The sequence below is a fragment of the Heptranchias perlo genome, chromosome 8, assembly GCF_035084215.1.
Source record: "Heptranchias perlo isolate sHepPer1 chromosome 8, sHepPer1.hap1, whole genome shotgun sequence".
NCBI lineage: Eukaryota > Metazoa > Chordata > Chondrichthyes > Hexanchiformes > Hexanchidae > Heptranchias > Heptranchias perlo.
This window is the reverse complement of record NC_090332.1, coordinates 50,335,062-50,359,289: the sequence shown is the minus strand read 5'-3', so window position 1 is coordinate 50,359,289 and position 24,228 is coordinate 50,335,062. Positions and strand designations below refer to the sequence as shown.

At 44.1% G+C, this 24,228-nt stretch overlaps 1 protein-coding gene across 2 annotated transcripts in view; it reads right to left on the bottom strand.

The window, feature by feature from the left end:
- Positions 1 to 23,664, bottom strand: part of tiam2a (TIAM Rac1 associated GEF 2a) — a 400,823-nt gene extending 377,159 nt beyond the window's left edge. For both annotated transcript variants that reach the window (XM_067989096.1, XM_067989097.1), the window contains exon 1: positions 23,415 to 23,664. The gene's annotated coding sequence lies outside the window, so the exon portion shown is untranslated. The remainder of the gene's footprint in view (positions 1 to 23,414) is intronic.
- Positions 23,665 to 24,228: the final 564 nt, after the last annotated feature.

Genomic DNA, 24,228 nt, shown 5'->3' with positions numbered 1-24,228 from the left:
TTTTTTTTTAAAAACTATATAATTCAGTTTAAATCCAGGCTAATATGTACCAAGAATCAAACCCATACAATCTAAATAATTGCTGTCAAAATTATCTTGATCCTTGTTTAAGTGACCCATGTTAGAGGTTCAGAACCATTGCAGAACTCAACACAAGTATTCAGCAGTAAACTGGCGTGTTTAATTCCTTTAAACTGCAGCACCAGTTTATGAAAGTCAATGTTCCCATGTGGAGGTGTCAGAAACGATTAAATAATTAACGCATACACCAGCTACATAGTAGAAAACTGGCCAACGGCACAAGTACAGATCCACTGTTTATCTACATTTACAGGTTCTACATTTCAGATATTAATCCTGAATAAAATGGAGTACAGTTAGATTGTGGCAGTTAATGTAATTTTATTCATGTTTCTGAATTTAAGACAACTGATTTAACCAACATCAGTGTCAGTCTACAGTGGAGCCAACAGTACCCAGCTTTACTCCCACCACCCTCAATTGCCCAAATTTTACTGTGTTGTCCGACATTAGGTCATGGAAGAATCAGCAGTTTCTCCAGCTCAGCAGTGGAAAGCCTTCAGAAACTTTGCATGCTAGTCACTCCTTTTCCCCCATCCGATTCCTTCCCCTTCCATGCCTTGCTTAGGCTGGACCCAATAGTGTGAACACTGAAAAGAGTGTTCTGTTTGACTGATGAGCTTCAAACCCCATATACAGCCTGCTTATATCCAATCCTGAAACATTAACCATCTCTGTCCCTACCTTAACCCCACTGCCTCTGAAACCATCAACATCTTTGTCACCTCCAGATTCTCAAGAGCTCTCCTTGCTAACCTGCAAGCTCCACCCTACAGAAGCTATCCTGTACCAAGTCCTACTCGCTATCACCTCCACTGGCTCCCCATCTCCCAAATTCATAGCATCATAGAAAGTTACGGCACAGAAGGAGGCCATTCAGCCCATTGTGTCCACACCGGCCGAAAAAGAGCTATCCAGCTTTCCATCATTTGGTCCGTAGCCCTATGGAGGTTACGGCATTTCAAGTGCTCATCCAAGTACTTTTTAAAATGAGTTGATGGTTTCTGCCTCTACCACCCTGTCAGGGAGTGAGTTCTAGACCCCCACCACCCTCAGTGAAAAAGATTCTCCTTAACTCCCCTCTAATCCTTCTACCAATTATTTTAAATCTATGCCCCCTGGTTACTGACCCTTCTGCTAAGGGAAATAGGTCCTCCCTAACCACTCTATCTGGTCCCATCATAATTTTATATACCTCAATTAAATCTCCCCTCAGGCTCCTTTGTTCCAAAGAAAACAACCCCAGCCTATCCAATCTTTGCTCATAGCTAAAATTCTCCAGCCCTGGCAACATCCTCGTAAATCTCCTCTGTACCCTCTCTAGTGTAATTACATCTTTCCTGTAATGTGGTGACCAGAACTGTACACAGTACTCAAGCTGTGGCCTAACTAATGTTTTATAAAGTTCTAGCATAACCTCCATGCTCCTATATTCTATGCCTGTTAAAGGAAAGTGTCCCGTATGCCTTTTTAACCACCTTATCCACCTGTCCTGCTACCTTCAGGGATCTGTGGACATGCACGCCAAGACCTCTTTGTTCCTCTATACCTCAGTATCCTCCCATTTATTGTGTACTCCCTTGCCTTGTTGGCCCTCCTCAAATGCATTACCTCACACTTCTCTGGATTGAATTCCATTTGCCACTTTTCTGCCCACCTGATCAGTCCATTTATATCTTCCTGCAGTCTACAGCATTCCTCCTCGCTGTCAAACACACGTCCAATTTTTGTATCATCTGCAGACTTCTTGAATGAACATACAGCCAGCCAGGGGCCTAGTACTGGGCCTTGCAGAACCTCACTGGAAACAGCCTTCCAGTTGCAAAAACACCTGTCAACCATTACCCTTTGCTTCCTGCCACTGAGCCAATTTTGGATCCAACTAGCCACTTTTCCTTGGATCCCATGGGCTTTTACTCTTTTGACCAGTCTGCCACGTAGTACCTTGTCAAAAGCCTTGCTAAAATCCATGTACACTACATCAAATGCGTTACCCTCATTGACCCTCCTTGTTACCTGCTCAAAAAAATTCAATCGAGTTAGTCAGACACGGCCTTCCCTTAACAAATCTTTGGCGACTGTCATTGATTAACCAGTGCCTTTCTAAATGACGAATAACACTGCCCTTCAAACTTACTGTGGTATTACATCGGCCTCTATTTTCCTTTGTGTGTTAATTTTAAACAAAATTGTCAGCCCATTTCAAAATGCATTGAACCAATTCAAAGGGGAGATTTTGGCACTGATTTCCGAACGGGGCAGAAACTTTAATTCCACCCAGTCTTCATGCTAGACCTCTCAAATTCAAACTTCACGGTGAAATATTAAGCAAAACAAAATAGAGATTATAACCCCCCAACCTTCCCAGTTGGAGACCAATGCACAGAGAGGAACAAATCACTTAGTAAATAAGCTTATGATATACTAAGCTGTTTAAGGGTGGGATTTTTAAGAAGCTAACAATTCCTATCCTTCTCCCCTCCCCTGCCCCCACAAACACATGTGCAACACACAAGGAAAATAGGCAAATCAAAACTACACAAAAAAAAGTGGACATTGGGTGCCAACAGTGGATTAACACCTTGTATTCTCACCTCAGGAACCTGGGTTGGAATCTAGCACACCCATGGGACAAAAGTTTCATTTCTGCTGACTGTAGGGATCCTCAATGAAATCAGTGTGGGCACTCCCTGTTTCCAGAGAGTGACAGCCCACAGCACAGAATTGCCCAAATTCCAGCAGAAATACATAATCAAGATTGCTGGTGTAGGAAACAGAAAAATGCCCACTGATTCAGAGGAGGATGAAATGGGGAAGGGGGGGGGGGGGGGGGGGGGGGAAGGAGGAGTAAAGAGGGCATTCCCTTGAGGTCAAGGTGAAGGGCATAGTCTTTGCTCTGTAGCTTGCTGTGTTATGTCCAGTCTGCTTGATGTTGACAATAGTTACCCAAAGTGAAAGAATGTTTCAATTGCAGCACCAACACTCATTCTGAGGAGCATAACATTTCACCAAAACAAGTCAACAAAAATAGTGAAATTGAGGTTTATTGTCTTCAACTAGGACACACATTTCAGTACTGATTTACATCCGTCAATATGTCTAACTTTATTCTTCCAAACTATCAGCTGCATAACATATTTTCTGCAGCACACCACAGTGCAACAACTTCAGACCTATTGATAAGTGTTTAGCTGATATAACTGGTTGACTGACTGCAGCAAGCACCTCTTCCATGATTACAAAGGCTTTCTCAGCCACAATCAAAACACTTTACCAGCAATGATATTTCAATCTTCTACTGGATCTCAAAGAAAACACAAGTATACACATTGATACTTTAAATGTCATTTTAATGGGCCAAACCTAACTGGGAAAGGACAAGAACCTCGTTCTCTAGGCCAAAAGGACATAACCACAGAAACTAATAACGTTCTCTGAAGCCAACCTCATTATATTAATCTGGGTATTTTGGCCAAATAGAAACAAAGACTAAGGCTACATTAGATTCTCTTCCTCCTGGGAGAGGTAAAGGAAAAGCTAGGGCTCCCTGGATGCCAAGATATTGAGATTAAAACAAAACAAAAAAAACGCAGGATTATGATAAATGCCAGGTTCATAATATGGTAGAGAATCAAGCAGAATACAAAAACTGCAGAGAGCTGAAAAAGGAAATTATGAGTAGGGGTTGTCGAGAAATTGGACAGGACAAAAATAAATCCTAGGTTGCTGAGGAAAAAGTAAGGGTGGAAATAGCAGAGGCTCTGGCCACAATCTTTCAATCCTCCTTGGATATGGGAGTGGCGCCAGAGGAATGGAGGGTTGCAAATGTTACACCCCTATTCAAAAGAGGGATAAACCCGGTAACTACAGGCCAGTGAGCCCAACATTGGTGGTGGGGTAACTTTCAAAGAGATCATAATCCAGGACAAAATCAATTCACGCTTGAAAAAAAAAATGACAGCCAGCACAGATTTGTTAAAGGCAAATAGTGTCTGCCAAACTTGATTGAGTTCTTTGATAAAGTAACGGAGAGTGTTAATGAAGGTAGTACGGTTGATGTGTATATGGACTTTCAGAAGTCTTTTGATAAAATACTACAATGGACTGGTTAGCAAAATTGAAGCCCACAATTGGACAGTGGCAGCATGGATACAAAATTGGCTAAGAGACAGAAAGCAAAGTGAACGGTTGTTTTTCAGACTCACTGGAGGTATACAGTGGTGTCCCCCAGGGACAGGAATTAGGACCACTGCTCTTTTTAATATATATTAATGACCTGGACTTGGGGATAAAGGGCATAATTTCACACATGGAGAAATGAATGACTCGGGAGATTGAGGCCCTAGTCATAAAGAAGGAGCCATATGACATGCATAGACAGCTGGGATCAAGTGGATCCCTTGAAGAGTATAGAGATTGCCGGAGTAGAGTTGAGAGAGAAATCAGGAGGGCAAAAAGGGGACACGAGATTGCTTTGGCAGATAAGGCAAAGGAGAATCCAAAGAGCTTCTACAAATACGTAAAGCACAAAAGAGTAACTAGGGAGAGGGTATGGCCTCTTAGGGATCAACAAGGTCATCTATGTGCGGAACCACAAGAGATGGGCGAGATCCTGAATGAATATTTCACATCGGTATTTACGGTTGAGAAAGGCATGGATGTTAGGGAACTTGGGGAAATAAATAGTGATGTCTTGAGGAGTGTACATATTACAGAGAGGGAGGCGCTGGAAGTCTTAACGCGCATCAAGGTAGATAAATCTCCGGGACCTGATGAAATGTATCCCAGGACGTTATGGGAGGTTAGGGAGGAAATTGCGGGTCCCCTAGCAGAGATATCTGAATCATCGACAGCTACAGGTGAGGTGCCTGAAGATTGGAGGGTAGCAAATGTTGTGCCTTTGTTTAAGAAGGGCGGCAGGGAAAAGCCTGGGAACTACAGACCGGTGAGCCTGACATCTGTAGTGGGTAAGTTGTTAGAGGGTATTCTGAGGGACAGGATCTACAGGCATTTGGAGAGGCAGGGATTGATTAGGAACAGTCCGCATGGTTTTGTGAGAGGAAAATCATGTCTCACGAATTTCATTGAGTTTTTTGAAGGGGTAACCAAGATAGATAGATGATGGCTGTGCAGTAGACGTGGTCTACATGGACTTTAGCAAAGCCTTTGACAAGGTACCGCATGGTAGGTTGTTACACAAGGTTAAATCTCACGGGATCCAAGGTGAGGTAGCCAATTGGATACAAAATTGGATTGACGACAGAAGACAAGAGGGTAGTTTTTCAAACTGGAGGCCTGTGACCAGCGGCGTGCCTCAGGGATCGGTGCTGGGTCCGCTATTATTTGTTATTTATATTAATGATTTGGATGAGAAATTAGGAGGCACGGTTAGTAAGTTTGCAGATGACACCAAGATTGGTGGCACTGTGGACAGTGAAGGTGGTTATCTAGGATTGCAACGGGATCTTGATAAATTGGGCCAGTGGGCCGATGAATGGCAGATGGAGTTTAATTTAGATAAATGTGAGGTGATGCATTTTGGTAGATCGAATCAGGCCAGGACCTACTCCGTTAATGGTAGGGTGTTGGGGAGAGTTATAGAACAAAGATATAGGAGTACAGGTTCATAGCTCCTTGAAAGTGGAGTCACAGGTGGATAGGGTGGTGAAGAAGGCATTCAGCATGCTTGGTTTCATTGGTCAGAACATTGAATACAGGAGTTGGGATGTCTTGTTGAAGTTGTACAAGACATTAGTAAGGCCACACTTGGAATATTGTGTACAGTTATGGTCACCCTATTATGGAAAGGATATTATTAAACTAGAAAGAGTGCAGAAAAGATTTACTGGGATGCTACCGGGACTTGATGGTTTGACTTATAGGGAGAGGTTGGATAGACAGACTTTTTTCCCTGGAGAGTAGGAGGTTTAGGGGTGATCTTATAGAAGTCTATAAAATAATGAGGGGCATAGATAAGGTAGATAGTCAAAATCTTTTCCCAAAGGTAGGGGAGTCTATAACGAGGGAGCATAGATTTAAGGTGAGAGGGGAGAGATACAAAAGGGTCCAGAGGGGCAATTTTTTCACTCAAAGGGTGGTGAGTGTCTGGAACGAGCTGCCAGAGGCAGTAGTAGAGGCGGGTACAATTTTGTCTTTTAAAAAGCATTTGGACAGTTACATGGGTAAGATGGGTATGGAGGGATATGGGCCAAGTGCAGGCAATTGGGACTAGCTTAGTGGTATAAACTGGGCGACATGGACATGTTGTAAACGTCTATGATTCTATTCTATGAAACTTAGAAATGCAGTAAAGCCAGGAGGATAATAGCAATCTTCATGTGGTCATAGACAGACTGGTGAAATGGGCAGACACATGGCAGATGAAATGTTAAATGATGCACTTTGGAAGGTAGAATGAGGATAGGCAATATAAACTAAATGGTACAATTTCAAAGGGGGTGGAGGAACAGAGACCTGGGGTTCAGATATTCAAATCTTTGAAGGTGACAGGACAAGTTGATAAAGCTCTGAAAAAAAGCATATGGGATAATGGGCTGTATAAATAGAGGCATAGAACTCGATTTTCCCAGGAAATTACGGGTGCGTTGGGTGGGGGAGGGGGAGGGCAGGGCTCCGAAAATCCTGTTCGGGTTCGGAGCCCGGCTCAAACCCGCAGACTTCCGGGTTCCCCACTGACGCGTCTGGGTGCACGGGTGCCTCCCGAATGCGGAGGTTCCACCAGCAATTAAAGCCGGCGGAATGATCATTTACACATTTGTTGAGGTAGTTTAAGTACTTGAAGTACTTAATTTTCTCCACATTTTGGCAGGGGTGCGATTTTGAAGCATCCTCAGTGTGTTTCCCGTGCTGTGGGAAGCACTCCATGTTGCAACAGACGTGTTTCCGCCAGCAGCCAGTGGGAGATTCAAATGCTTATTTGACAGGTGGGGAGAAAAGATCAGTTACTGCAGCAGGGGACTCATATTTCAGACAAAGTTTTGGCTACAAGATCTTTTTGTTTGCACTGCAAATTCTTACTTTCCACTCAAAATTCTGCTCTTCAAATATATTTAGCTACTTTGAGGACCCCCTCAAACTCTCACCATCAGGATGGGGTGTGGGGGGGGGGGGGGGGCCATGGCTGCATTCACTACTACATCCGAGGACAAGCAACATCACCAGCCTCGCCAGGCACCTGCACAAGAGCACAGAGAGACAGAGATCTCAGGAGGCACTACCCTCACCACAGGGTCTACAGGCCAAGGCTCAGCTTCCTGGACCTCTGAGGTGCAGTGCATATGGAGGCTCAGTTAGTCACCAGGTAGTCGCAGACATCTGCGGCCTCCTTCATGCCAAGCTGCTCCCGGCTGTGCCGAGCAGCATCTCCTCACCTGCAGCTGACAAACTCGTCACTGCCCTCAACTTCTTCACCTCCAGATCATTCCAGGGTGCCACCGGGGACATCGCCAGGGTCTCAGTCGTCTGCACACAAGTGCATAAGGCAGGTCACCGACTGCTTGTTTCGCAGGGCCTCGCACTATGTCAACTTCCCCATGGACGGCCTCAGCCAGACTGAGCGGGCAGTGGGATTCCACTTGGTGGCTTGCGTCCCATGGGTGCAGGGTGCAATCGATTGCACCCATATAAGCAATAAGAGCACCTCCACATGAGCCAAGACTGTTCATCAACGGGAAGGGGTATCACTCCATCAACACGAAGCTCATTTGTGACCACAAGAGATTCCTTAGTGTGCGTGTCAGATTCCCTGGCAGCTGCCACAAATCCTTCGTCCTCCGGGAATCCAATATCCCACCCCTCTTCCATACACTGAACACCCTAAAGGGCTGGCTCCTCGGGAACAAGGCATACCCCCTGCACACGTGGCTCATGACACCTCTGAGGAACCCCATCACTGAGCAACAGCATTGATATAACGACAGCCACATCGCCACCAGGTCTACAATCGAGCATGCTATAGGGTTGCTCAAGATACAATTTAGGTGTCTTGATTGTTCTGGGGGAGCGCTTCAATACAAGTGTATTATAGTAGTGTGTTGTGCCCTGCACAAAATGTCAGAGAAGTGTGCTGCTTGAGGAGGCCCGATCCACATCTGCCACCCACATTAAAGGAGGAGGCGGTGGAGCAACAGCAACCTATGGGTGGAGCAGGAGCTCACCTGGCTGCTCGTGAGGCCAGGGAGTCACCGATATGTGAACGGTTCTCCTAACATCAGACATTGTAAAGAGTCCAGTCCTAACACCACCTGGATAGAGCAGCGGCCACACCAGCCCCCCCCCACCCCTCCCTACACAAAACAGTCCTGCAACTACACATGCACCCACTGTAAAGTGACCTACTCGGTGGCATCAAGTGTTGCCATTCATGGTAAACCTCATGAAAGTGCCCTATTACAGAAGTCAGTCAAGAATGGCCAAGACATGGCAGTAGTGGTGACAATAATATTTAATGCAAGTTTAACAAAGCTAATATCAATAAAAACCATGACAAACCAAACACCCTTGTGCATTTCCTTCGTGCTTACAAAACCTTCGCTTTTCTCTTCCAAATACTTCTATGTGGTGCATCCCCTACGGCTGCAGCAGAGGTAGTGGCAGGTTGCTCTTGTTCATGCCCTGACCGATTCGATGCTTTGGGCCTATGCCCTCTGGGTTTTGGTGCCAGTGAGGGCCCCTCCAAAGATTGCCCCACCTGCACCTATGCAGGGGCAGACTCGGCCACCTGGAGAGGAGGCAGCATTGCAGGTACTGGTTGAGGGGGGGGCAACAGGTGAGATATGGGAGCACTTTGAGTGGCGTCCCCACTTCCATGGCCCCTTTCACCATCATCACTCCCCTGGGCCAGGCCCACATCACTCCTACCACCCTGCTGGACGACAGTTTGGAGGACATGTGTGAAGCCTTGGAAGGCCAGTGCTAGTGTATCTGCCTGCCCGTTTAAGGCAGCAGAATGTTGTTCACCAAGTCCGAACGGCCGTTGTCAGGGCTTGAATGGACTCATTTGTGAGCTATGCTTGAAGCTCAACGGAGACTAGCCTTCCCTCCATCACAGACATTCCCGCACTTACGCGGGACAGTATCTCAGAGATGCCGTCACGTCACTGTGACACTACTTCAGGGATTCCCTCCCATACCTGTGCCTCCATTCCACTCATGCAGGAGTTGGACTCCTCCATTCTCTGCGCCATTGTGGAAGAGTGTGCGTGGCACCTGTTCCAGCACCTCGCAAATGTGCTGCTATCTCTCAATCATTCTCCTTTTAGAGGATGGTCCCCAGGGTTCAGCATCTGCGTCCAGCTGAGCAGAGCCTGGAGGGGAGTGCTCCCACCAACGTGGACCCTCCGCAGCTGCCCCTGCCACCAGTGTCTGCTCGTGCTCACGTGTGTGGTAACCCACCAGGTGCCAACCCAACTGAGGTGTGAATATCGGCGCTGGTGAATAGCTCGCTCAGATGTGACTGTGCACCCTCAGAGGCCGGCAGGTCCTCTGAGGAATCGCCCTCTGCCGTCACAGCAGTCGCTGAAGGCCCTGTAACAGAACAGAAGGTTACATTAAGCATCATCACAAATGTATCATGTTGCGATGAGCATACTGAGGTGAAGGTGGCAAGGCATGTTAACATCAATTCATATTGTGTGTGCTGAATGTTAAAGTTAAGTCACCAGACGTTTGTCGGGCGCCAGTCTCGGCGTCCCTGACGGACAGGCACTCAAGGGTTCGGCGGAGCTCCAGCTCTAAGTCTGTGAGGACGATGATTTGTTGCGGCCCCCCTCCGGTCCTCGCCCTCTCCCATGTATTCTGAGTTCTCTTCTCCTATAAAAAAAAGAGAAAGCAGAGACGGGTGAGTGAGTGACGGTGACGTGACCAACCAATAAATGCAATGGTTTGGGTGCGGCTGACCGTGAAAGAGATGCTTCAGAGGGTGAATATGAGAGCCATGACATTGTATGAGAATTGGGTTGAGTGGCAGGGGTGGGGTTATTAGTGGGGAGGTGAGGAAGTGCAGGCAAGATGAGGATGAGCCTTAAGTAGATGTGAGGAGTGATGTGATAGAGTGGTGTTGGCAGTGCAGAATGAGTTGGGGTGGGGGGCAGTGATGTGGAAGATGGAATGTAGGAGAATCAGTAAGTGTACTCACTTTGGCTGACCTAGTTAGGTCATTGAAGCGCTTCCTGCACTGGACCCAGGTGCGGGAGATGTTGCTGCTGCTTGTGACCTCCTCTGCCCCTCAAGCTAGGCCTTCTTGGTGGCAGAGACAGGCCACTTCCTCCAGTCTGCCGGATAGAACACATCCCTCCTCCTCCCCCCATTCAGTATCACCTGGAGTGAGGTATCAGCAGCAGAATTGTATTCCAGCACAATCTGTAACCTCATGGCCCAGCATATTCCTCACTCTACCGTTACCAACAAGCCAGGGGATCAACCCTGGTTCAATGAGGAGTGTAGACGAGCATGCCAGGAGCAGTACCAGGCGTACCTAAAAATGAGGTACCAACCTGGTGAAGCTACAACTCAAGACGACATGCATGCTAAACAGCGGAAGCAACATGCTATAGACAGAGCTAAGCGATTCCACAACCAACGGATCAGATCAAAGCTCTGCAGTCCTGCCACATCCAGTCGTGAATGGTGGTGGACAATTAAACAACTAACGGGAGGAGGCTCTGCAAACATCCCCATCCTCGATGATGGCGGAGTCCAGCACGTGAGTGCAAAAGACAAGGCTGAAGCATTTGCAACCATCTTCAGCCAGAAGTGCCGAGTGGATGATCCATCTCGACCTCCTCCCAATATCCCCACCATCACAGGAGCCAGTCTTCAGCCAATTCGATTCACTCCACATGATATCAAGAAACGGCCGAGTGCACTGGATACAGCAAAGGCTACAGGCCCAGAAAACATCCCAGCTGTAGTGCTGAAGACCTGTGCTCCAGAACTAGCTGCGCCTCTAGCCAAGCTGTTCCAGTACGGCTATAACACTGGCATCTACCTGACAATGTGGAAAATTGCCACAGTATGTCCTGTCCACAAAAAGCAGGACAAATCCAGTCCAGCCAATTACCACCCCATCAGTCTACTCTCAATCAGCTAAGTGATGGAAGGTGTCATCGAAAGTTCTATCAAGCGGCACTTACTCAACAATAACCAACTCACCGATGCTCAGTTTGGGTTCCGCCAGGACCACTCGACGCCGGACCTCATTACAGCCTTGGTCCAAACATGGACAAAAGAGCTGAATACCAGAGGTGAGGCGAGAGTGACTGCCCTTGACATCAAGGCAGCATTTGACCAAGTGTGGCACCAAGGAGCCCTAGTAAAATTGAAGTCAATGGGAATTAGGGGGGCAAACTCCCCAGTGGCTGGAATCATACCTAGCACAAAGGAAGATGGTAGTGGTTGTTGGAGGCCAATTATCTCAGCCCCAGGGCATTGCTGCAGGAGTTCCTCAAGGCAGTGTCCTAGGCCCAACCATCTTCAGCTGCTTCATCAATGACCTTCCCTCCATCATAAGGTCAGAAATGGGGATGTTCGCTGATGATTGCAGTGTTCAGTTCCATTCGCAACCCCTCGGATATTGAAGCAGTCTGAGCCCGCATGCAGCAAGACCTGGACAACATCCAGGCTTGGGCTCATAAGTGGCAAGTAACATTCGTGCCAGACAAGTGCCAGGCAATGATCATCTCCAACAAGAGAGAGTCTAACCACCTCCCCTTGACATTCAACAGCATTATCATCGTCGAATCCCCCATCAACATCCTGGGGGTCACCACTGACCAGAAACTTAACTGGACCAGCCATATAAATACTGTGGCTACAAGATCAGGTCAGAGGCTGGGTATTCTGCGGCGAGTGACTCACCTCCTCACTCCCCAAAGCCTTTCCACCATCTACAAGGCACAAGTCAGGAGTGTGATGGAATACTCTCCACTTGCCTGGATGAGTGCAGCTTCAACACCACCATCCAGGACAAAGCAGCCCACTTGATTGGAACCCCACCCACCACCCTAAACATTCACTCCCTTCACCACTGGCGCACCGTGGCTGCAGTGTGTACCAGCTACAGGATGCACTGCAGCAAATCGCCACGGCTTCTTCGACAGCACCTCCCAGACCCACGACCTCTACCACCTAGAAGGACAAGGGCAGCAAGCACATGGGAACACCACCTGCACGTTCCCCTCCAAGTCACACACCATCCAGACTTGGAAATATATCACCGTTCCTTCATCATCGCTGTGTCAAAATCCTGGAACTCCCTTCCCAACAGCACTGTGGGAGAACCTTCACCACAATGACTGCAGCGGTTCAAGGCGGCAGCTCCTCACCACCTTCTCAAGGGCAATTCGGGATGGGCAACAAATGCTGGCCTTGCCAGCAACGCCCACATCCCATGAACAAATAAAAAAGCGCTTGCTGAAGAGGATGGAATAGCAACTCCCTCCACCTAGCCAGTTAATCTGATGTGTTTGGATTGGTACCACTAACCAGGGTGGAATGTCAAATGTGACTGAACATAATGAAGCTAATTTTAGAAATGGTGGAGGACAGTCATTATTCTTCATTACCAAGATAAACCCTGCCGATTAGTTTAAAATGAACACATGAAATCTCTGACCTCTGCCATTACACACAGGCTGATCAACCCCAATGTCAACTGAAGAGACATAATTAGCATTTATCATCTTCTGCAACTTAGATAATGAACAAGGCAGCTGTGGAAGAACTCTATTTCTTAACCGTGTATTCAGTAAACTAATGGTTTTAATTTCAAGTGACTTGTGTTAGATTTGTAAACCTTTGCACATGAAAGCTTAGCTGCTGCTTTCTGTGCTGACCTGTGATTGATTGGCACGAATTGAACATCGGTGGGATGACTTATGGTTAGATTCTCCCCCCCTCCAATAGGGGATTACATTGCCCTCTGACAGGAACAAAGTCTGAACAATACTGGAGCCTAAATTTTGCTTGGGTCACTTAAATGGGAATCTATCTGATTTGTGTGAAATTAAAAAGACAGTGCTAGAGAATATTTAAAATTGCAGGAACAGTCAAGTAGATTCAAAGTCTTTCCATCATCAACAATGGGTCTGAATACATCAAACAACCCTTCTGTATCTATATAGGTACTTCAAGCAACTAAGTTATTTTACAAACCAGCTTTCCTCAGAACTAATTTTATTAGAGTTTGAAATACTTCAAGGCAAACCTAAACTTATTTCTAGTTTGAATTTTTAAGACTCATGTTGTATACTGCAGCATTGTACGTCACTCCTCTAGATCACCTGGGAGCAAGTCTCGCATTCATAGTCTAGGCAGAATCCTTATAGGTTAGTGTCATAAAAATCAATCAGAATGAATACAAAAATGGACAACATATAATAATCCCAATGTAGATGTGAAGCATGGCATCAAAGATTATAACAATCGTTAGCAGAAAGAATTTAAAATTTGGACAGATGAAACTCAATTTAATCTATACTAAATCTTATTATACTGACCTGCACAAGAATGTTAATTGAGTATTTTTTTAAAAAGCATGTTAGGGATCAATCAGGAATGCAATGATGTTTTAAAACTACAAACAAACAACAGCATTACTGCCCGGAGCCCCCCTGGTTAATGCAATGCCCAGGGTTAACATTGTCTCTAGGGATCAGTTTCAGGATGAGTACAATGCTGTTCTGTCTTGAGAAGAGTGAAATTTTGTTGTTCTGCTAGATATGTTGTTAATGGGATTACCAGCCAAATTCATTAGTACCAAAGTAAGACAGCTGTTTCTGTCTTAGGGTTTGTTCTAATTTCTTTTTAAATGATTAATTTCTAATCCTCCAGCTACCCAGGGCAATAGAGCTTTTCTGCCAGCACACCTTCCACAACCTGTCAACATAAAATGATCTTTAAATCTTTGAATAAGTCATCCCTTTTGTTGTGGAAAAGGTGGATTCTGAGCTTTTCCACATGCTTTTCAAATGTCTGTCTGAACGGTATTAACAATGCTGAAATCTAATCAAATAAAATAAAAAAAACACTGCACTGTGAAAATCACCTACATGTACAAACTCACAGAAGTGACTTGGTAACACGACCATGCTCCCATTTGTAATTGTTCAAACAGTTCTGCAAGATGGGGCCCTTTTTGACATTGCAACAAACATCTAATGGCCCTGGACATTATAATTTAAAAAAAAATCAGAAGTGTAAATCACATTAAGTTGTACATACAAGGTATTTACCAGTAACAAGTCAATTTATCACACGACAGAAATTACCATATTTCATATTTATGAATACTGTTGTCATCTTTTAGGACTGAATTGGTTCGGAGAAAGACAGGAAATTGAATAAACTTATTTTTGAAGGCTTTCTACACTTCCTGTTTAGACTAAGATACTGCACCTTAAAAAAGGCAAGAAACTTCAACAATGTTTTAATGACATGGGGAGAAGCGACAAAAGATCTTCTTGAGAAAATAAATATCCTCCCAACACAATGATCAGGCAGTTTCATAAGTTAACACATAGGTGAACCAACAAAGATGATGGCAGCATCTTGAAAATGATTGCACAGCTGAACTTCTGCAAGATAAGATTTTCTTTCCATGACCGACTGCTTGCTGCATGCCAAGCGATACGCCAAAGTTTTCCTGTAATACCGGGATTCGTTTGTTTTATTCACCATGGTGCATTGGAATCCCAAAGTCTTCTATTTATTCTTCACCCATGAAAAACTAAACCCATCCACATCTGCAGATTCTAATCTTTGATGCTAAGACCAAATGTACCAAGAGCATAGACCTCATGTTAAACAGAGATAATTGCAGAATACATTCTTCCATACACTTCAGGACAAGTGTGCATCTTATTACATTTGTGATGGAAGCATTAATTGTATTACGATGTATTTTGTTCTTCACCTGAAGGTGCTGAAGAGTTAACACTGCCAAGTTATGCAAATAGAATCTGACAGCACAGCAGGCGGCCATTCGGCCCATTGTGCCTGCTCTTTGAAAGAGTATCCAACTGGTCCCACTAACCTGTCCTTTCCTCATAGCCCTGCAATTTTTTCTCCAAGTATTTATCCAATTCCCTTTTGAAAGGGATTACTGAATCTGATTCCTCCACCCATTCAGGCAGTGCATTCCAGATCATTACTTGGTGTGTAAAAAAAAATTTTTTTAAAAACCAATTACCTTAAATCTCTGTCCTCTGGTTACCACTGCAGTGCATGCCAGATCTTAATAATGCACTGTAAAGCATGTCACAATCCTGATTGATATCATGTGTCATTTTTACACACCTACAAAGTAAACAATTTCTTGGGTTATCAAACACAGCCTTGGTTCAGTAGCAGCACTCTCCTCTGAGTCACAAGGTCATGGATTCACACCCCCACTCCAGAGACTTGAGGTACATCCAGTACAGTACTGAAGGAATGCTGCAATTTGAGGTGCCATCTTTCAGACAAAACATTAAACAGAGGCCCGGTCTACCCCCTCAGGTTGATGTAAAAGATCCCACGGCATTATTCAATGAAGGGGGGGGGGGGGGAAAGAGAGGATCTCCTGGTGTCGTAGGCAACATTTATCCTTCAACCAATATCACCAAAAACATTGTCTGCTCATATATCTCATTGCTCTTTGTGGGACCTTGCTGTGTGCGAACGGACTGCCACATATTACAACAGTAACTGCACTATAAAAGTACTTCACTGGTTGTGACGTCCTGAGGTCATGAAAAGGTGCTGTATAAATGCAAGTTCTTTCTATATGGGCAATGCATTTATTGCCCAATCCCTTTTCAGAGTAGCACAAAGAGCCAGTAAAATAATGCAAGACTAGAATCACAGCTAGGCCAGACTAGGGGTGGTCGGTTCTCTTCCCCGAATTGTGAACCAGCTGGATTTTTACAACAGTTTGTCTGGTGATTTTTTTTTCCCCCTGGTGCCAACCCACAAATTATAACATTTATTGAATTCAATTTCACAACTTGCCATAGTACAATTTGAACTCAGAACCTCTGTTACTAGCCCAGTACCATACCACTACACTATTACACTGCCACATCTCTAATCACAGGTTTATAATTGTAGATTGAAAAATTTGTTTTGAACCCACCCTTAAAAACTACAGCACAATTTTGTATGACAAAGATAAACCGTTTTATCTTTTGAATAAAAATGCACTAGGAATGTAGCTGTGTTTACAGATAGAGTACAATCAAGTTTCAGCATTACATTATACTTAGGATTAACATTTTTGGGAGAAAAGGAAAGGGTGCTGGAAACTGACATTCTTGGAACAGGAGGAAAAAATCTCTAGACTTCAAAACATTAATCTGGACTGAATTAAAATGGATTTGAGTGAAGCGCTTTTACTCAGAGCTTCCTATCACATGGTGGCTAATACGCACATCGATGTAAGAAGATTTTTGTTAGCTCTCAATTGCCCCTGCTGGGTATGGCAAACCACTTAGAAAATAATGAGTCAACCACACAACCAAATAACACCCAGCTTCCTCTGCTGGTCTCCCTCAAATTCATTCTTTGTAGTCTGTGGCTATACTCTGTTCAGCACTAGGCTTCATGAGTGGCTTTCTTCAGGCATCATTTTAGTAGTACAATAACTAAAGGTTTTTTTCCTGTTGAAAATGAAACAATGCTCCTTCTAGTTCACTCATGTGTGGAACGGAGGAACTGCGGCTATATGTTCCTGCCCAGTGTCTCTGTACCTACCCCGGAAGCAACATGGACCTGGGCAGAAGCAGCTAGGCGAGGGGAAGACTTACACAAGCCATCAAAACTCCCTCAGCAGCAAATAGGTTTATAATTCTGTAAAAAACAAAGCAGTAAGCAAGCATTAGAATCCTTTTAGCAGCTAACAGATATTGGAGAGGAAGAAGGAACATGAACCAGGAATAAGAAAAGGTCATTGTTCAGATTCCTTCCAGTATTAAAAATTACTTTAATCACATCAAGTAGTCTAAGTAGATAGCCAAATACTATTGTGGTTTATGCACTCCCACCAGTAACTACTCTGTACACATAGGATATACTTAAAATGTCATTGTATGATGGAGGCATCACAATTTCTTTCAGGTTGGTTAAAATTAATTCTATTTCTCCCTCACTGGATGGCTCAGCCAATGTCAACTTATTTACATAATCAAATGTCAGCCCAAGTGCCTGAGGGAAGGAGTTAAATAGAGGCAAGATGCTTCCCGAGATAGAAACAGGAGTAGGCCATTCAGCCCCTCGTGCCTGCTCTGCCATTTGATAAGATCATGGCTTATCTGTGATCTAACTCCATATACCTGCCTTTGGCCCATATCCCTTAATATCTTTGGTTGCCAAAAAGCTATCTATCTCATTTAAATTTAGCAATTGAGCTAGTATCAATTGCCGTTTGCGGAAGAGAGTTCCAACCTTCTACCACACTGTGTAGAAATGTTTTCTAATCTCACTCCTGAAAGGTCTGGCTCTAATTTTTAGACTGTGCCCCCTACTCCTAGAATCCCCAACCAGCAGAAATAGTTTCTCTCTATCCACCCTATCCATTCCCCTTAATATCTTATAAACTTTGATCAAATCAACCCTTAACCTTCGAAACTCTGGAGAATACAACCCCAATTTGTGTAATCTCTCCTCGTAACTTAACCCCTGAAGTCTGGGTATCATTCTAGTAAACCTACGCTGCACTCCCTCCAAGGCCAATATGTCCTTCCGAAGGTGCGGTGCCCAGAACTGCTCTCAGTACTCCAGGTGCGGTCTAACCAGGGTTTTGTATAGCTGCAGCATAACCTCTGCCCCCTTGTACTATAGTCCTCTAGATATAAAGGCCAACATTCCATTTGCCTTCTTGATTATTTTCTGCACCTGTTCATGACACTTCAATGATCTATGTACCTGAACCCCTAAGTCCCTTTGGACATCCACAGTTTTTAAACTTCTTACCATTTAGAAAGTACCCTGTTCTATCCTTTTTTGATCCAAAGTGGATGACCTCACATTTGTCTACATTGAATTCCATTTGCCACAGTTTTGCCCATTCACCTAATCTATCAATATCACTTTGTAATTTTAATGTTTTCATCTACACTGCTTACAATGCCACCAATCTTTGTGTCATCGGCAAACTTAGATATGAGACTCTATGCCTTCATCTAAGTCGTTAATAAATAGTGAATAATTGAGGCCCCAAGACAGATCCCTGCGGGACTCCACTAGTCACATCCTGCCAATGTGAATACTTACCCATTATCCCTACTCTGTCGCCTTTCGCTCAGCTTCCTAACCAAGTCCGTACTTTTCCCTCGATTCCATGGGCTTCTATCTTGGCTAACAGTCTCTTATGTGGGACCTTATCAAATGCCTTCTGGAAGTCCATATAAATAACATCCATAGATATTCTCCTGTCCACTACTTTAGTCACCTCTTCAAAAAATTCAATCAGGTTTGTCAGGCACGACCTACCTTTCACAAATCCATGCTGGCTCTCCCTGATTAACTGAACACCGAGAATTTTCAGTCACCCTATCTTTAATTATAGACTCCAGCAATTTCCCCACAACAGATGTTAGAAGAAGAATTTAATAAATCAATCAATCAGAGGTAAACTGGCAGGAATGGGTTGGATCTTCAGACACTCTGCAAGAGTGCTAGAACATGCACTCACATCTCATGCAGGAGTTCTCCATTCCAGCTCTGTCAGTATGCAAATACTGGGCAGAGGCCAGGTATTTCCACACTTGGAGTGAGAAAACATTTGAAGACCAATCATACAAGCTACTGTCTCCATAGAGACATTGAAGGAGGCGCAGAAGTCCCCAACTGATCTGTCCTCTCTGCTGAGAAAAGTGAACATGGAGAATGCAAGTCAATCTGTTGCAATCTTATTCAAAAAAGGTCTCCTGTTACATTTCACCAGGGGTATTAAAGGAATAGGAAGAAAACATATGATGGGAAAAGTTGAATAATAATTATTGAACAATTCTTGCATTTGGATGTATCAAATGCAAGTACCAAAATTAGATTATAAATGTATTAGACATTACGCCAAACAACCAGGTTTATTTCAAATCTATGCCGTGCCCCTTTAGCTTTATTGATATCCCAATGAATCTGACATTTGGATTTTCAGATCAATTACTGCACATCTGAATATTAATTTCTCCCTGCAATATCACAAAGCATTTTGACAATAAATGACTTACTGTACAATGTTTATTTGGTCACTCCTCCTTTCTCTCCTCCCCCCCCCATTAAAGTAGCTACAAAGTTATATTAAACATAGCTTTTTGAAGGGAATACAATCACGCAGGAAACAACTCCCCTTCCTGTCCCTACTGCAGGCGACATTACATGTGAAGAAACTGATGTTTGCATTGGTCATAATTAGGCAATTTAGCTAGAAAAGATGTAACACTGGGTACACGTCATCAAATTTTAGTATCTCCTGGGCGGATCAACAAACATTTGCCCCACATCCAGAGAATCATAGAATGGTTATGGCACAGAAGGAGGCCATTCGGCCCATCGAGGCTGCACCAGCTCTCCAAGAGCAACCCAGCTAGTCCCACTCCCCTGCAGCCCTACAAATTTTTATCCTTCAGGTACCTATCTAATTCCTCTTTGAAAACCACAATTGAGCCTGCCTCCACCACCCTTTCAGGCAGTGTATTCCAGATCCTAACCACTCGCTGCGTAAAAATGTTTCTCATGTCGCCTTTGATTCTTTTGCCAATCACCTTAAATCTGTGTCCTCTGGTTCGCGACCCTTCCATCAGTGGGAACAGTTTTTCTTTATTTACTTTGTCTAGACCATACATCATTTTGAACACCTCTCTCAAATCTCCTCTCAACCTTCTCTGCTCTGAGAACAATCCCAGCTTTTCCAGTCTATCTACGTAACTGGAGGTCCCTCATCCCTGGAACCATTCTAGTAAATCTTTTCTGCACCCTTTCTATGGCCTTCACATCCTTCCTAAACTGCGGTGCCCAGAATTGGACACAAAACTCCAATTGCGGCCAAACCAGTGTTTTTAAAAGTTCAACATAACATCCTCGCTTTTGTACTCTATGCCTCTATTTATAAAGCCCAGGATCCTGTATGCTTTTTTTTAAAAAACAGTTTCTCAACCTGTCCTGCCACCTTCAAAGACTTGTGTACATATTCCCCCAGGTCTCTGTTCCTGCATCCCCTTTAAAGTTGTACCCTTTAGTTTACACTATCGCTCCTCGTTCTTCCTATCAAAATTATTACCTCACACTTCTCAACATTAAATTTCATATGCCACGTGTCTGCCCATCCCACCAGCCTGTCTACATCCTCTTGAAGTCTATCACTATCCTCCTTATTGTTTACTACACTTCCAAGTTGTATGCTATATGCAAATTTTGAAATTGTGCCATGTACACCCAAGTCCAAGTCATTAATATATATATCAAGAAAAGCAGTGGTCCCAGTACCAACCCCTGGGGAACACCACTGTACAACTCCCTCCAGTCAGAAAAACAACCAACCATTCACCACTATCCTCTATTTCCTATTACAGAGCCAATTTCGTATCTATGTTGCCACTGTCCCTTTTATTCCATGGGCTTCAATTTTATTGACAAGCACTTTATCGAACGCCTTTTGGAAGTCCATATACACATCATCAACCGCATTGCCTTCATCAATCCTCTATTACCTCAAAGAACTCAATCAAGTTGGTCAAACACGAATTGCCTTAAAATCCATGCTGGCTTTCCCTTATTAATCCACACATGTCTAAGTGACTATTAATTCTGTCCCGAATTAATGTTTCTAAAAGCTTCCCCACCAAAGTTAAATTGACTGGTCTATAGTTGCTGGGTTTATATTTACATCCTTTTTTGAACAAGGATGTAACATTTGCAATTCTCCAGTCCTCCGACACCACCCGTGTCTAAGGAGGATTGGAAGATTGTGGCCAGTACTTCTGCAATTTCCACCCTAACTTCCCTCAGCAACCTATGATGTAGCCTATCCAGACCTGGTGACTTATCTATTTTAAGTACAGCCCGCCTTTCTAATACTATATTGGATAAAAATTGATAGAGGATGTATCAGTTAAGTACAGTAAAGGGATCATCATTCTTTTAAAGTTGACAGTTTGCCACTGGGTGGCAGAAGAAATTGACATGTTTGCAAGATGGACATGAGCCAACTACACTGGAATGCTAGAAAGTATTACCCAAATCTAGCACTATAGACCAAAATTCCTTTTTTTTTTTTGAGTTTGGGGACCTAAAAGATCAGTCAGGACCCCCACAACAGAAGTTAAGCTAAAAGAAACTACCTGCACTACAGCAATTTGTAATTGTGGGGTTCAAAATAACCTCTGCGAAAGACAAACAAATGTTAAAGTTCATTCCACTTCCATCCAAATTTTTGGTCAACAAATATTGCAGTGCAGAGAATGTTTCCTTCAACTGCAGTTAAGCTTACTTTACCTCTCTTGACTATCATTTTATTTGGGTACAGCTCCACAGGAGCAAACAGCCTTCAAATACCTCACCTAAACAGGTACTGTTCATGCCAATTATATGGCGGACAATCAATATCTCCTGCTGGAAAGTGATCACTTTCAAGCAGGGGAATTATCAGTTGGCAATCAGCAATCCTAGCCAGATTATTCCTTTGCCTAGGCTGAAGGTGCTGAAGCTAATTATTGTGCCACAGTGGCTGAGATCAGCTAACTCAACAAAAATTGGGAATTAAACCCAAGATTGCCCTGATCCATATGGTTCAGTATTGCACCGCACGGTGCATTTAAACACGGAGCCCTAAAACCTTCCTTTCATTCTCTGCTTCAGTGAAGTGTTATGGATAGTGACTGGGTACTTGGAATGCATAATCCTCTTCCCCCACCCCCAGTAAAAAAAACTCTGGATTACAACTCAATGTATACAACTGCAGGTTTTAAAATGCAAACTCTCTCGTCAATAACGGGGCAAGACATGACTGTCTGCAGCTTTCTGACGTCCCAAGCAAAGTCCTGAACCGTTACTTGGGTCACCGTGATAAAATCCAAAACAAAAATATTCATTGAAATGGCTTAACTATTTGAACTGTTTTACGTCTGAAGTTTTAGAATAGAGTCGCTTCGCAGTACTTAATTTCAACAAGTGAAATTATTACTATAGGGAAGGATGTATCTGAAACGGTGAATGTCACTTGACATGATTTTTTTTTAAAATACAACCACGGCAAATATAACGTTTGAAGTTTAGACCACCACTTAAAAAAAAAATCCCTAAACTGCATGCTGGTTAGATCTTGCCTACACCACTGAAGGCTATAATATAGATCTAATTGGAATAATGTGTCCTGATGTACTGCCACGTTCTTCTCGGAGTAGGAATTTCCTCTGGGCACGCACTAGGCAGACAACTCGGTCATTACATTACTGTCCTTGGCTCCAAGCGGTACAATTTTCTCCATTCCAGCACTTTCAAAAAAAAACACAACTGGCCCTTTTCAGCGGATTTCCTTCCGACTTCGTTTCACAAATTCACAACACGGTATTAAATGGGGGGCGCAGAAGAGTTTGACAGGTTGGGCAGACTGGATTCGGACATTCCAAACATCATAAAAAGTATCGCAGGAGATCTTACAAAAATAAACTGCGCTGACGAATAGAACCTGTTTCCACCTCTCAAAATACCACCTTCAATTAAATGTAAAAAAAACAGGCGCATTTTAGATCACCAGCCCATCATGTTGTAAAGACATAATCACAGATCTGGAAATACTAAAGTTACAGGGAGTGCCTCCCATCCCCCACACAGCTCGGCGACCAAAGCCATCGCTCCTTCCCCAGGTAACGCCACGGCTTTCCGCTATCCTCACTCTCCCGATATAAACACAGGATTACTTTCCAGGAGTTGGTGTTGGTCTTCCCGTCATTAAATGCCGTACTTGTAACTCAAGTGGTAGCCGGACTACTGTGAGGAGGGAGGGAAGGAGGGGGGGAAGGAGGGAGGGGAGAAGGGTTCGTGTCTAGCTGGGACCAACGGGCGGCCACCTTGGAGACTCTCCCCAACGACAACACAAAGCGGCTCCGACTGGAGCTCAGGTCTGTCCCTTAGTTAGGAACTACCGTCTTCAGTCAAATTGATCCAGGCTGTCGGACAAACCGGAACCACACAATGTACTCAAAAGGTGAGAGAAAAAATACAAATCACAACTTCCAGAGGGACAGAGAAATCGGCATTAGACTGGAAAAGAAACCCATAGCAGCACAAAGGCAGCTTTTGAAAGAAGCAAAGTCGAGCAAGCCGGGTGTCAAACTTACCAACTACTGAAAGAAACTTGCCACTCGCAGATTTTCAGGAGAGCAAAACATGAAAGCCGTCCTTTTTCTTCCTTTCCTTTTATGCAACGGTGAAATACATGCTTCGTTCAACAATACAGTGAGTGGACACCCAGCCCTTCACTCCTCAGCCTGACTTTTACCCTCCACTCGCCAAAACTTCTCTCAACAATGGGGAGACTACAGCTTCGGCACGCGAGCGCATGTCCACACGCTCATTGGTGGCTCGGCACTGTCCGTCAGGCAGGTCCGCCGGCTCCATTTGCTAATCGTGGTGTCAATCGCCTCTATTCCCGCCCTTACTGCGTGTAACGTCACTTGCTGTGAGCTACATCAGAGTTCTCACTGGAGTTAAATATTATTGATACTTCACTGATACGGAGTTTCAAATCAGTGGTGATTCATTGTATCTTGCAAAAACTGGCTTAATCAAACTTACTGGATGCCATTACCACTATTGTCTCACGTTTTTGTTGTATGGAACTCTCCTATGTCTCTACCCCACCCTCCATTTGTACATTCTTTTTGTCCTTTTATTTTTGTGCATTATCTCACTGCTGATCATTTACACAATCTAACATTTTTTATCTAGCAATTTGCAAGTCGTTTAACCAATTAACTGCATCTTTGTGATTGGTGTATCTTTTGATTCTCTCCCACTCCCTCCCCCTTTCCTTTCTTCAGAGCTGATGCAGTGTCCCAACCTGTCTTTTCTCAAAACATGTACTGTTTTTATTTCAGATTTGGACCCTGAGTTGAACTTCCAACCCCATAATCCTCTTCATCACAAAGACTC